Genomic DNA, 15,770 nt, shown 5'->3' with positions numbered 1-15,770 from the left:
TATACCATGGACAGGGCTGGTATTCTAAGGGTAAAGCGGAGAAGGCTACGTCATCAGATACAAGGTTGTCAAGTCGACAAGTGTGTCAAGCATTGTAGAGACAAGTAGCAGACATAATCCAGCTGTAAAATCCGTTACGATTTTCCAACTCTAATTTCACTCTATTGATGTCGGGATGATGATTACTATCAGGGGAGGCAGCCCTGATGTGCCAGATGGTACAGTGAAGCTCCATGGCCATGACTAGCGTGATGGAAAAGCAGATTGGCAGCCCTCCTGGGATCAAATAGGTGTCCGTCCGGAAGGCCTGAGAACCCCACCAGCTGCTCTCCGGCCTGCCATCGTGCTTACCTTCCCAGCATTAGGGATTTATCTCTCTGGGCCTTGAAAGATTGCCTGGTTAGAGAGGTGACACAAAACTGCATGAGTTATTCTCAACCGATAACAGAGTGGAACTTTCTCTCCAAAGCCAAACGGTGGAATGAAACAGCCAAACTCCACTCCCAACCCATGTGGGATACGGGATAGAAACATGGTCCAGTATGGACAGTGCATTTTGAGCCAACCCAGAGATAGACAATAACCATAAAGAGAAGGAAGGACTAGCAGCAGAAGTTTTTACAAGTCCTCTACACAGGACTTGATTGGCTTGACCTCTCCAGAGAAATGTTATATTATTTTGTTCAGGAGACTTTTCTTTTCACATGTCCTGAACTCTTCAGATTTTAAAATACAGGTTAGAAATGTCTTGACCGCAGTATCAAGAAACACTTACAATGCACCCTTTCCTTTAAGATTTTGAAATGTAATGGATGATTTCCAGGCATTCTAGAAGATTGATACAAAACATAGAGAAAAATTACAAGGAATGTCCACTAGGTGGCGAGTGTGCTATGTAGTGTCCCGTCACCTAGTTAAGGAGGAGTTGTTTCATCTTGTACATCAAGGGATCATATCAGATTACTTTGTGGCCAAACAGATGTCTAAAACAGATTTTAGAAGCCAGATAAAAGTTTCCAATTATTAGAGAGTACCTCACTTTGTGAATTAGGTGTTTTCCCCCACTACTAAGAAGCATGAAGAGCTTATTAGATCCTATGTGTTCTAATACCACTGGTCACTGCTAACATGGCTTTTCATCTGAATTCTCTGTTCTGGTTACTCTTTTAATACCATGAAATCTGGAGGTAAAAGCTCCTTCTTGGACTACAGTTTCTTTCCTGTAATTTTCCTATGTACTATGCACTGTTAATCAGCCAAATAGACCTGAGATCCTCTTCTTTTCGCACTTTACAAGTCTTTGTTCTCTCTTTATAGTCCTCTTATGTGAAGTACCACATTTTAAGCACGACACACAGAGGATTAATAATTGCAGGGCTGGAAGATAAGATCAGCTGACATGGGCAAGTGCACAGCCAAAGTTACTCGACAATGAGGCTTCTTCCTTAGAAAACCTGTCATTTATGAACCTTTTTGGGGATGGGGAGTAATTAATTTGATGAACAAGTTAGGCAAATTTTAATAGTGATCTTTAGACTTTCTAAAGTACATTTCCTTGCAATTTGACTTAACAAGAAATATTTTCTTTCTGTCTTACAATGAACTCTAATTAATCATATGTCTTTTATTTTATTTTATTTTATTTTTTTACCATTTTGATGTATTGGTTTAATGATAGAAAAAGCACAAAACCAACATAATCCTTATCTGGTGGTGCTGAAACCTTTTTTTTCTGATGTTGTCAATTATAATATTAGTCATGAATTGAAAGATTTCCACCTCTCTTTCTAAAGTTTGTTAAGTTTTTGCATATTGTGACTTCTGATTACTATTTTTTGCAAAACATTATAGAAAAGTCAAAACATAAGGGAAAAGTTCATTTGGAAAATCAAGGTAGAGAAATAGTCATAATCTTGTGTGAGTCATCATTAAATTAAGGTTTTGTCCACATAAATTTCATGAACAATGAATCGACATACAAGAGAATTTTTAGTCTTAAATCCATTCCTCTAAAATGCCACTTCTTCCTTGTAAGTGCTCGGATTTACCTCCTTTGACAGCATCTTCACTTTTCACAAGGATCCTGACTGATTCTGTCAGTTAGAAAGTAATGTGTTAATCCACATTAATTTATTAGTAACTCATAAACTCCTATTTTTATCCTCAGGAGGACTTACTTAGGAATAAAGAAATACTTTAGTCCAAAGGAGGAATTGTCGGTGATAGTATCTCAGGCAATAGAGTGTTTTTCCATATCCCAGTCTCATCAATGTTGGCCGGCCAGCCAGCCTAGACGATCTCTCAGAATGTTCTCCATAAGGGGAGGCTTAGAGGAAGGCAACCAGGCAAAGTCAGCCATTGAGAACCACAGCTCTATCGCCTGGCGGAGTGGTTGTGCTCTCTACCCTTCATCGCTATTAAAAGATGGGTTGGTACTAGGGAGATAACAGTAACGAATCCATAGGATTAAGGGGGTTTAAATGAGATAATACCCGCATTTAATATGTTCTTTGGTACAGAGAATGTTCTGAATTCTAGTTGAATGTTTTGAATTATTAGTTGCATTATTTTGCTAGTATGATTTATCAGATAAATTTCTAAGAGGTGGGATTATCAACTTGCAATGTACCAAATTTTTCAAGGAAGATAAATTTGAATCTACAACCATATTTTTAAAATAATGCATGTTGCAAAGTACAGAATTTCCCTGAGTTTTTAAACTTTCAGAAGATCAGAAAAGATTCTGATCAAACCATTTGATATTTGAAGATTGTTCTTAGAATTTATGTAGACACAATTAATTTTCCCAATATCACCCACTCTTAAATCATTTGCTTCTCTAAATACACCAAAAACAATTTGAAGAGAATATAATTTAAATATCAATTGAATGTGTTTGAAGAAATATATAAGATATAGTTTAACATTAGCTTTGGGAAAACAAAGATATTTTGCCTGTGGTAATGTTGTACAAGAAAACCTAATTGTAAAAAATGTTTTAAAGAAATAATGTTTCTAATAATAATAGCAATAATAACAATAATGTTTCTATTGAATATGTTATTGAAAAAAGACTTGATATTTTAATAATAGATATTGTGAAAACATAATCATTGGACAAATAGGATTTACTAGAGGGTAAACACACCTAGACACACTTTTCAGAGACAAAGAATTATAGTCAACAAAATCATCATTAAATTCATTATCTAATAAAAGTGTATCAAGTGATTATAAATTTTTCAATGCTTGAGATTTATTCAGATTTGACTTTCTAGGAAGACAAAAGAATTTTTCTCTTGAAATCTAATAACAGCCTACTACAAGAATGCTACTTAAAGGAAACAAAATGTTGTATTTTCTTTTAAAAATTCTGTCAATGGTATTTTCACATTTTAATAAAATTTTAATTAAAAAATCACAAACCATTATGAAATCATGTTTAAAAACATGTAGTTCAACTATCCTTAAAGATTAACTTGGCTTGTTGAACTTTATATTTTTATTAAATGTTTTTATTGAAAAATTTGTGATTGTTACAAAGAAATGTTATCTGGTATCCATGTTCAGAATTACAAATGAAAAACTTTGATTTGTCCATCTCATCCATTGGCTTCTGTATCTACTTGACTTTTCCAGGCTCTATTTACACATATGCTTATGTCTCTGCTTCTCACTAGTGATATGAATATTATATGCCATGTACCTCCATGACAAATTATACACATCACTGTAATCTAAGTAGATTCATCTGACCATAGTGGAATGCCCACATGAAATGCCAGTATCCATAATAAAATACTCTAACATTCATAGACATGCACCCAGATACAAATATAGTGCAGTGTGAATTCATATGGTATGATTTCTGGCCAGTGATGTTTGGCCCATACACAGAGAAAAGCGAACACCAGGAAGCTAAGAGAAAAGAGTGAAAGGAAACAATAGGCTGGGAAAGAAAAACTTCCATTCCGGATAGTTTTTATAATCTTATTTCCATGCTTCCTGAAACTGGCTATATCTCTCTTTGACTTAGATTCCATGAAAACTCAATATATCCCAATAGTTTGCTTCAGCTAATTTAAGTGAGTTTCTTATATATGCATATAAGTGAGCAATTTTTCTTAGGATTACATCATGGTATTAGAAATACATAGTATCCTTAAAATAAAAAAATATGAAATATATAATTAAAATTATATAATAATTATATACTTTACAATTTTTGTTTTAGAGATAATATGTATAGTGTGTGTTTCACTAAGCTCATGATCTGTCAAACCCCCTTAAAAATGACGGCAAGATGAGAATGAAGGACTGAAAATAAATTTTCTTAGGCATCAAAATTGCATGCTACAACTCCCCATCTCTCCCCATGTAATTATATACTGCAAAAAAGTATAATACAAATGACTGCTGAAAGAATTATTTAATGAATAAAAATCAAACTAGCCTATTCAGATCTTCCTGTAGAATTAGGTACTTACTTTTTTATAAACATGTATTAGCTCTTACTAAATCTGTATCAGAATAAATAAAAATTTATGAAAGGCTGATGCTTAATGTAACTTCTTAAATGAAAGATGATTTTACTGGTCACACTGGATATTTAGATTTGCATATAAAAATTGCCATAGAAAAGAAATAAAAATCAGAACTATCATTAAATAATATTTTTTACATGGTTCCTGAAAAGAAAGAGGGATGAATTCATTTTCACTTAGTAGATGCAGCCCATAGTTTGGGAATCAAAGTGGAAGAATCATTAAGAACAAAAAAGAGGAGAGAAACACCAAACAAATCTTGGTATATTGCAGATAGGAACAATTTTTGGCTCATGAGAACATAATGTATCTAAGAACTCAGTAATAATGTGATCATGTTTTCAGATTTCCTCAATCTAGGTTTGGAAATTTTGAAAGTTAATTTTATTTTTTAAGATTTTTGGAATAACATTTGAGCATTTATTTATTGAATTGCTTACAGATATGATCTTCTTCTATGTTTGACTTTGGGTCTGTTAGCTATTTGTGTATCTTCCTTGAAATATGTCTGTGCAGGTCTTCTGCTTATTTTTTAGCTGGATTATTTGTTTTTTGGGTGTTGATTTTATAAGTCCTTTATATATTTTGGATACTGATATTTTATCAGCTATGTCATTTGAAAATATCTTCTTCCATTCTAAATGTTACTTTTTAGTTTTGTTGTTTCCTTCTCAAAACCAGTCATTGTTGGGGAAATACAAATCAAAGCCACAATGAGATACCACCTCACACCAGTCAGAATGGCTAAAATTAACAAGATAGGAAACGACAGATGTTGGCGAGGATGTGGAGAAAGGGGAATCATCCTACACTGTTAGTGGAAATGCAAGCTGATGCAGCCACTCTGGAAAACAGTATGGAGGTTCCTCAAAAAGTTGAAAACAGAGCTACCCTACAACTCAGCACTCTCACTACTGGGTATTTGCCCTAAAGATACAAATGTAGTGATCCGAAGGGGCACATGCACCTGAATGTTTATAGCAGCAATGTCCACAATAGCCAAATCATGGAAAGAGCCTAGATGTCCATCAACAGATGAATGGATAGAGAAGATGTGGCATGTATATGTGTGTATGTGTGTGTGTGTGTGTGTGTGTGTGTGTGTATGTGCATAGGAATACTATGCAACCATCAAAAGAAATTAAATCTTGCCATTTGCAATGATGTGGATGGAACTAGAGGGTACTATGCTAAGCGAAATAAATCAGTCAGAGAAAGACAATTATCCTATGATCTCATTGATATGAGGAATTTGAGAAACAAGACAGAGGATCATAGGAGAAAGGAGGGAAAAATGAAATGAGATGAAACCATAGAGGGAGACAAACCATAAGAGACTCTTCATCCCAGGAAACAAACTGAGGGGCTGCTGGAGAGGAGGAGGGTGGGAGGAATGAGGTGGCTGGGTGATGGATTGGGGAGGGTGAGTGCTACGGTGAGTGCTGTGAATTGTGTAAGATTGATGAATCACAGATCTGTACCCCTGAAACAAATAACACATTGTATATTAATAAAAAAAAATCGATGATAGCTGAACTATGGAGGGAGCCCAAATGTCCATTGACTGAAGAATTAATAAAGAAGATGCGGTATGTGTGTGTGTGTATAATCATGTGTGTGTGTAATATTACTCAGCCATAAAAAAGAATGAAATCTTGTCATTTGCAATGATATAGGATGGAGCTAGAGTGTGTTATGCTCAGTGAAATAAGTCAGTCAGAGAAAGGCAAATACCATATGACGTCACTCATATGTGGAATTTAAGAAATGAAACGGATAAACGTGGGGTAGGGGGGAAGAGAGAGGCAAACCATAGAACAAACTCCTAACTGTGGAGAACACACTGAGGGTTGCTGTAAGGGAGGTGGGCAGGACAGGGAAGTTAAATAAGTGACGGACACTTGGAAGGATCTAGCCCTGGGTGTTGTATGCAAGTGATGAATCACTAAATTCTACACCTGAACCTAATTACACTGTATGCTAACTAATTAGAATTTAAATTAAAAAATTGAAAAAGGAAAACAAACAAACAAACAAAAACTGACTTTGGGAAAAGTGACTGGGAAAAGCTGCTACATAAGTAAATCTGAACAAATAATAAAATATACTCATGTGAAATGGTGCAAAAGGTGGCATAAGTCCTATGAAGTTGGAATTTTTTTAAAGATTTTATTTATTTATTTGACAGAGAGACAGAAAAGGAGGGCACAAGCAGGGGAAGGAGCAGAGGGTGAAGGCTCTCTTTCTCTCCCCACTGAGAAGGCAGCCTGCCGTAGGGCTCAATCCCATTTGGGGATCCTGGGATCATGACCTGAGCTGAAGCCAGATGCTGAACCCAGGTGCTCCTGAGCTGCCATTTCTTGTAGGTAAAAATGGCAAGGTCATATGGTACAGGTAAGAATTATTTGCATGTATGAAAATCAGATATAATTATAATACCATGATTTATATAGGCAAAATCTGGAAGTCAATTTGAAAAAAAAACAAAAATAGGTATGTTTCACATGTAGAAGCATCAATGATTTAGAAAACTGCTTTCAAGATTTATTTAACCTTACAGATAAATCATCTGTATCTCTTAAAAGTATATACTTTAGTTGAATTTTTGATAACTTTTGTTCAAATATTCTAAAGGACTTCTTCCTATTATTTGATAATCTGCTCTTCTGAAGCTGGCGTTAAGTTTCCGAGTCAGAGTAGATAGTGACTTTGGTAAATAATAGATTGTGTGCTTATAAAACATAATTTTTATGGGATCTAGATTATTTTCTAAAGAACACACTTAAAATTGCAGGTAGGAGATTCAGAAATGGTTAATCTGCATTTATTTAAACAAGTGACAGTTTAATTTTTTAACTTCTAGCAAACAAACCCCTTCAGAAGCTTAGAACATTTCCTCAGTTTGTTATTACAGAGAAGCTACATCTGGTGTAAATGATTATTAGTGGTTGGCAGAAATGCATTATTAATTTGGTGGATCGTACTTTTCAATATTAATTATCCATGGCAGGGTTTTTCAGATCAGTTCTCATTAATCACAAGCCCTAGGCCAGTATGCTAATTTGAAGTCTATGCAAGGATTAGTAAATATTTGTCCCTTGGTAATATAGTGATAAAACTATGGACTGGTGTATATGATGTCCAAGGACCGTTGCTGTGTAGGGTCATATATTGAATAACCCTAACCAACTTGAAAATTCTTTATTTTTCCATAGAACCTATAAAACCCTAATAGCTTGGAACTAACAAATTAGATTATTCATACAAATCACAGAGCAATCTCCTGGGTTTCTTGCTTGTTTGTGTGTACTCTTTCTTGCTTATTGCTTTTAGAGTCTGACAAGTTACTCAATTAATTCTCAGTGAAACAACAATTTGAAATATGAAATATAATGAACAACATATGAGTCAAGATCTTTGTTAAGGAAGGATCACTCTCTTATGTAGAAGGATATTTACAGGGAACATTCTCTGATCTGTTCGGTTGACTGTCATGTGTTATAAGTAACTGGCATAGTCCCTAGAAATTACTGAAGATACTATGTAAGCAACTGGTTCTTGGGACCTAGACTTAAAAGACAGTCGGCTCATCATCCTTTGTGATCCTTTCCTCACATAAATCTGAAAACCGTCTCTGAAGAATGATGTTTCCTTTCTTCCTCATCAGACAAGGAAGTTTTGGTTCGGTTTAGTTTTGACAGACTAAGCTGTGCTGGTAGTTAGAAGTTGGTAAATACATCATCCCTCCAATTTGACTGATTTGCAAACTGGCCATGCTCTAACTCAAAGAAGTGATTCTGGTCAAGAGTTTAAGCGGGTCACGAGGGTATTCTAATAGGTGTGAACCTGTTTACACCCAGCAAAGCTTCGACGTCACATTTGATCTGTGCAGCATTGTATTTCTTTGGTTGGTTTTCATGACATATTTAATATCTCAAGCCATCACATCTTCTTAAAAATTCACAGCACTCCTTTTGCTTATGGTTTTACTTCCGCATCTCAGGGTCGCAATTCTCTCATTAATGTCCTTGGTCATTGTTCTCTTTTGTTTGATTTACCCCTCACAGGGATTATTGCAAACCCTGGGCTGCTTGCTAGAGCTCCGACTTCCTAACCCCCAGAGAATTCTTCCTTGGAAATTTATGTTTAGATAATGCTTTTGACCTTGAGCTTCCCTGTTGGATTTCTGAATCTTAATTTTTCCAGCCAACAACGATTCAAAGGATCAACTGGCTTTCTTTTTTCCAGTTACATGTTGGAATCAATTTTAGAGTTGGGACCAGATCAACCTTAGTTATTTCCTAACCTTTGGTGACTTTGAAAGACTTATGTAACTTTTGTGAGCTTCAGTTTTTTCTTCTGTAAAATACAGTAGAATAGTCTCAATTGCTCAGGCTTTTTGTACCAAGTAAATGCATGAAGATACACACTTCTGATCACATAATGACTCAGTAAAGTTTATTTCCTTTTCCTTCCTTATGGAGGCTATTGGCATTAGTGACATTTGATAACTATGCCCAGTGAAAGAGAGAATTCTAGTTGTTATTCACATGCTTTCTCACCAAAACATGGGCTTAGCGTAGTTTCTAGTTTTAGTTTAACTAGTACCCTTAATAATCATTCCAGTTCTTTCTGCTGTGAATCATCCCTTCCATTAACCTACAGATGACTACACCAAATGCCCAATTAGCCTTTTTGCTTTCAATTTTGCTGTCCTCCACTCATTTGTCCACCTGATAGCTACAGTGATTATCCATATATCTATATCTAATGTATTGTGTATTTGTAATTATACAAGTACATTTATGGCCTAATACCTTTTAATTATGCATACATAGTTATACATATATGTGTGTGTGTGTGTATATATATATATATACCCTACTGTATGTGCATATTAAAAATCTATTAAGCCATAAATGCACTCATATAATTCTAAAATTTTTAGTCAGCAATTTTTTGAAAATTAACGAAATAAGAAAATAAATAACTGGATAAAAAACCTCTTTTGGGGGGCGCCTGGGTGGCTCAGTGGGTTAAGCCTCTGCCTTCGGCTCAGGTCATGATTCCTGGGATCGAGCTCCATGTCCGGCTCTCTGCTCCGCGAGGAGGCTGCTTCCTCCTCTCTCTCTGCCTGCCTCTGCCTGCTTGTGATCTCTCTCTCTCTGTCAAATAAATAAATAAAATAAAATAAAAAACCTCTTTTTTTTTTTTTAAAGATTTTATTTATCTACCTGACAGAGAGATCACAAGGAGCAGGGAGGCAGGCAGGGTGGGGGTTGGGAGGAGAAGCAGGCTCCCTGCTGAGCAGAGAGCCCGATGTGGGACTCGATCCCAGGACCCTGAGATCATGACCCAAGCTGAAGGCAGTGGCCTCACCCACTGAGCCACCCAGGTGTCCCTGGATAAAAAACCTCTTAAGAACAATTGATATCCCTTAATCTCTCTTTCATAAAAATCAACAAGGAAAGGGGAGGAGCCCAATAGCTGAATGGACAAGGAACATGGATAAGGCATTCACAGCAGAAGGCCTATAACAATCAATGAAGCTATCACATAATGCTGATTCCATTCACAATTTAGTACAATTCAAAGGAAGGATTTCTTATTTTACATATGAATTTTACCAATGATTAAATGTTTAACAGTGCCTAGTATGTCGAGAACATGGCGCATATATACTACCATGAGCCATAAAGTCTATATTCTGTAACTTGGAGTATATGCCCCCTCTCCCTTGGACCTCTTCCCTGTCCCTCCAGTATTTCCAGCATCTACTCCTATGTACTAGCCCCAAGGAACTTTGTTGTGTTTATCTAACACAACATATTATCATCAGTCTTCACACAGACTTTTTTCTCCTGCCAAAACATGTCTCCTCTTTCAATTCAGTTTGTTAACACATCCACTCTTTATGTTACATTAATTTTAACGATCTCTGTTGGAAGAGTCCCGTCTTCTGAAGACCTGGTCAGATGGCCCTGTCTTCCACGGGACTGCTAATCTCTCACATTTCATTTATATGTATCATCATTGTTTGTTTGATTTTAACCATCCTTGCTAGACCCCTGGATTTCTTGCTCACTTTTATATCCCCACCATCTGAAAAATGCTTGGAATATAGAGGGCACTCAAAAAATAGATAATTTGTTAATTGTTAACATTTGAAAATTTTCATGAATTAATAAGACTTGATTATCGATAGATCAATAGATTTGTCATGAATGCCACAGTTGTGAATGTGTATCAGATCGTTCAGTACATTGTTCTGTCTATAGGCTTTTTTTCTATAATTGCAATATTCTTTCCTAAAATAATAATAAAAATATTTAGCTAATCAGATATTTTATTTTTAAAATAAAGGCAGGAGCAGAATTGAAACCTGGTTTTGTAAAAGACATATGTAGCCATCAACTCCTGGTTTTCAAAGTATTTGTAAATCTAAGAGCCAGTTAATTGCTGGTTTTCTCAGCCAGTGAATTGGGTCTTCCGTGAGCATTGAGAGCAGGATGACTGTATTAAATAAGGTTCTAAAGAGAACAAGAAATAGGAGGAAGGAGAGAGGGAAGGAAAGGAAGAGAGACTGAAGGAGGCAACTGAGATGTATCGTGTCTGTTACGAATGGAGAAGCTAGATTCAGGTGTTGTTACCCAATGACCTGGGATGTACCCTAGGATACAAATTCATTAGCACTAACAAGAACCAGTGCTCTTTACTCACTAGAATTGTCCCACAAATTAACAAAATTTCCTTGGGACTTGGTGATTTTTTTGACATGAGAAGACTAAAGTGGAAGCTGAGTGACATTTGTTTGGATCATTACAGAGAGGATTCTTTCCATAGATGAGAAGTTGGACTGGTTCCCTCAGATCTCTCAGATTCTGAGATTAATGAGTCCAGGGATTTGTGAAGACACTGTAATCAGTTTGCTGTGATCACAAATGTTATACAAGTGGAATTACATCTCAGGCTCATAAAAGTTTTAGCGTCCCTGTAATGAGGATCTAGTTGATAGGATTAACTATGCAAAAAAAGACAACTGACCTGAGGATGAGCTGTTACAGACCAATGTCTCCTACATTTCCTATACACAAATTGGAATACATTATAACTTGCTATCTCTGCTTGCAACAACAGACGTTCTGAACCAGTATGAATCCATTTTATAAGAGTAATCTTAATTTTAAATAGTATATTTATCTGTCTGTTCCTCAATCTTCTTTTAAAATGTAACAGCAAAGCTATGTATTTTTAAGATCTTTTGTAGGTAGGAGTTAAAACTCTACAAAATAATCAGCCATAATAAATATTAAAAAGTACCAGTGGAGTTAAGATTATTGTTAGAACCTAAAATATTTTATCTTGTTTATTGTTATCCTGTGAAGTTTCTGGGTGGATAGTTCACTAAATTTAGAGCGGCCACTGAAGATACTCTCTCCTATGATACACAGGCTAGGTGACATGGGCCAAATTCACTTCTGAGGGCCCTGGAGTCATTCTCCTGCAGCAGTTAAAATAGATAGAGAAGTGTCCATTTACCTGTCCATCAGGAGAGATGTTTCATGTATTAAAGTACTATAGAAAACAACAGTTTTAAATATTAGCCCTGAATAATAAACCACAAAGGCACAAGCTCTGAATTAGGAACAGTGTTCTGCCATTCAGGTGTTTTTCAGATGACAACATTTATACATAATGCATAGCTGGGGAGTAGTAGGAAAAGGAAATAAGTATATAGGGATTTTAAATTTAAAATTGATTAATGGTTTGAAACAGCGAAGGGAGACTAGTTAGCTGTGAGTAAATTGAGTTCATTTTTCTACAAACCACTTAAGATCAAAAATCACATTGCTGTGGCCAGAATTTGGCAATGTTCCTGCCATGGATATGCTTGTTTACTGTGTAGGATATTTGGAAGTGCATCTGTTTCATACTGCTAAAATGACATTTTCTCTCATAGAAAGGTTAGTTATATAATCACTAAAGCAAACTGATTCTGAAATTTTTTAAAGTTATACCTTTAAGGGCTTAAAATCACGTATTAAGAGAATATGACTTATAGGAAGATATTATTTCTAAAAATCATTTTTGGTACCACAATTACAGATTGAGAGCAAGTGAGTTATTTCTGGAAGTCACTGGAAGGCTTTGTATATGCACATCCAACAAATAATTTTAAGATAATAACTCAATCTCCCACCAAGTGATTTAGTCCAGCTTAAGAGGCTCACATACATATACAGAGGTAAACACTGCTGAGTAAGAGATGCATATAGAAAAAGGTCAACCGAATGAATTTCCTGTAAATACACTGAATGTTGTACAGGTGCTTACTTGCATGTATGTAGCTGACAGTGGGAAGAAGAGCTACTGTGATATTTCCCTTGCCACATTCCTTTTGCCATTAATCTCTCCCCTACCCATGTTTCTCTTGATTTCTCTGTAGCCCCATAGGTTAATCATTGGAGCAGATTCCCGGGAATCAAGCTATTACCTAACACCGGTCTTGACTAATGATTCAAGTGATACCAGCACACATCAAGTACAGCTAAAACAATCTGTCCAGGAGAAGACAGAAACCACTAGACAGCACCCCAAAGTGTCCCCTTTCTTCTTTGTTCACAAAGAGATCCACTTTGATTGGGGGGGGGTCTCTATTATATACACCGTTTATCATATAAGTAACCCCAATTCTCCAAGCAACCCTGTGGCATAAATCAACAATGACACCGTAATGTTTAATATTGTAATCTAGACCATCAAGATATATCCTGATGTGACCATTTACTAGATGAGAACTTCCCCTTTCTTTTAAAGACTGATTTATTTATTTGAGAGAGAGAGGGCATGAGAGTGAGTTGGGGGAGAGGCAGAGGAAGAGGGAGACAGAACCTCAAGCAGATTCCCAGCTGCGTGCAGAGCCTGACTTGGGTCTTGATCCCAAGACCCTGAGATCACAACTTGAGCTGACTTTAAGAGTCAGGTGCTTAACCAACTGAGCCACCCAGGCACCCCAAGAACTTCCCTTTTCTGTATGAATATTATATCATGTTAATAAAGAAGGTTGAATCAAGGTCAATAACATATTCATGAAGGATATCTTGCTGGGGTTGCTCATTCCCCTGAAATTTACCAATGCAAAAGGATCTACCCATGGCACCTTTCCTTTCCAAGTTCCCATAGACTTAATTTCCTTACATTGATATACCCATTTTTCTTTGGGTTCCAAAAGACACAGCAGTAGTATGTCCTTTTCTGGAAATACTGTGTTATAGGAGTTGATAAGAATGTTATCAAAAATTTTGAAATTTTATCAAACTATAAAATCTTCAAAAAGTGATACTGTGGACTGAACACAATACTGAACCCCAACTGAACCTGAGTTTGAGCTTCAGTTTCATAGTCTACTTGCTTTATAGCAGAAGCACATTGTTTAAATTTTATGAAAAGGGGATTCCTCTTATGGAAAAAGACAAAAAGGTAATACAAGGTGTACTGTTCTTGTATAGATCATAAAAACAAGGCATATGAAAAGGGATAGCAAAGTGTTCAGCATGTAGCATGTCCTCAATAAACAGTCCTTTCCTGTTTTGTGCAGTTAATCAGACCTCAGGTTTTTCCTCTTTGATCTGTGATGTTGCACATTTTCTGTGTTCTTTCAACCATTTGAATACTTCCTTCCTATCTCCTTTGGTAATGTTCTTTTTTTTCCATTACCTGAAATCTAGACATAAAATTTTCAAATTATATTAATAATCATTATTATTTTCTCTTATTCCAAATTCCTATCTCTTATTCCAAATTCCTATTTTTAAAGTCTTGAGTATATGGTAAATGTTTTAGTTTGAAACCACACACATAATATGAAGTATCACTTTTTTTTAAAAAATTAATTTTTTATTAACAAATAATGTATTATTAGCCCCAGGGTACAGGTCTGTGAATCGTCAGGGTTACATACTCGACAGTACTCAACATAGCACATGCCCTCCCCAATGTCCATAACCCAACCATCCTCTCCAAACCCCCCTCCCCCTGCAACCCTCAGTTTCTTTTGTGAGATTAAAGTCTCTTATGATTTGTCTCCCTCTTGATCCCACCTTGTTTCATTTTTTTCCTTCCCTACCCCACAAACCCCCAACGTTGCCTCTCAAATTCCTCAGATAAGGGAGATCGTATGATAATTGTCTTTGATTGACTTATTTCGCTCAGCATGATATCTTCTAGTTCCATCTACGTTGTTGCAAATGGCAAGATTTCATTTCTTTTGATGGCTGCATAGTGTTCTGATATATATATATATATATATCACACATCTTCTTTATGCATTCATCTGTTGATGGACATCTAGGTTCTTTCCATAGTTTGGCTATGGTGGACATTGCTGCTATAAGCATTCAGGTACATGTGCCCCTTCAGATCACTACATTTGTATCTTTAGGGTAAATACCCAGTAGTGTGACTGCTGGGTCACAGGGTAGCTCTATTTTCAACTTCTTAAGGAACCCCTATGCTGTTTTCCAGAGTGGCTGCACCAGCTTGCATTCCCACCAACAGTGTAGGAGGGTTCCCCTTTCTTCACATGCTCTCCAACATCTATCATTTCCTAACTTGTTAGCTTTAGCCATTCTGATCTGTTTGAGGTGGTATCTCACTGTGGTTTTGATTTGTATTTCCCTGATGCCGAGTGATGTGGAGCACATTTTCATGTGTCTGTTGGCCAACTGGATGTCTTCTTGGCAGAAATGTCTGTCCATGTCCTCTGCCCATTTCTTGATTGGATTCTTTGTTCTTTGGGTGTTGAGTTTGATAAGTTCTTTATAGATTTTGGATACTAGCCCTTTATCTGATATGTCGTTTGCAAATATCTTCTCCCATTCTGTCAGTTGTCTTTTGGTTTTGTTAACTGTTTCCTTTGCTGTGCAAAAGCTTTTGATCTTGATGAAATCCCAAAAGCTCATTTTTGCCCTTGCTTCCCTTGCCTTAGGCGATGTTTCCAGGAAGAAATTGCTGCAGCTGAGATCGAAGAGGTTGCTGTCTGTGTTCTCCTCAAGAAATTTGATGGATTCCTTTCTCACATTGAGGTCCTTCATTCATTTTGAGTCCATTTTTATGTGTGGTGTAAAGAAATGGTCCGGTTTTATTTTTACAGGTGGCTGTCTAATTTTCCCAATACCATTTGTTGAAGAGACCGTCTTTTTCCATTGAACATTCTTTCCTGCTTTG

This window comes from Mustela lutreola, chromosome 4, assembly GCF_030435805.1.
Source record: "Mustela lutreola isolate mMusLut2 chromosome 4, mMusLut2.pri, whole genome shotgun sequence".
In the NCBI taxonomy this organism is placed as follows: domain Eukaryota; kingdom Metazoa; phylum Chordata; class Mammalia; order Carnivora; family Mustelidae; genus Mustela; species Mustela lutreola.
This window is presented reverse-complemented; position numbering follows the sequence as displayed.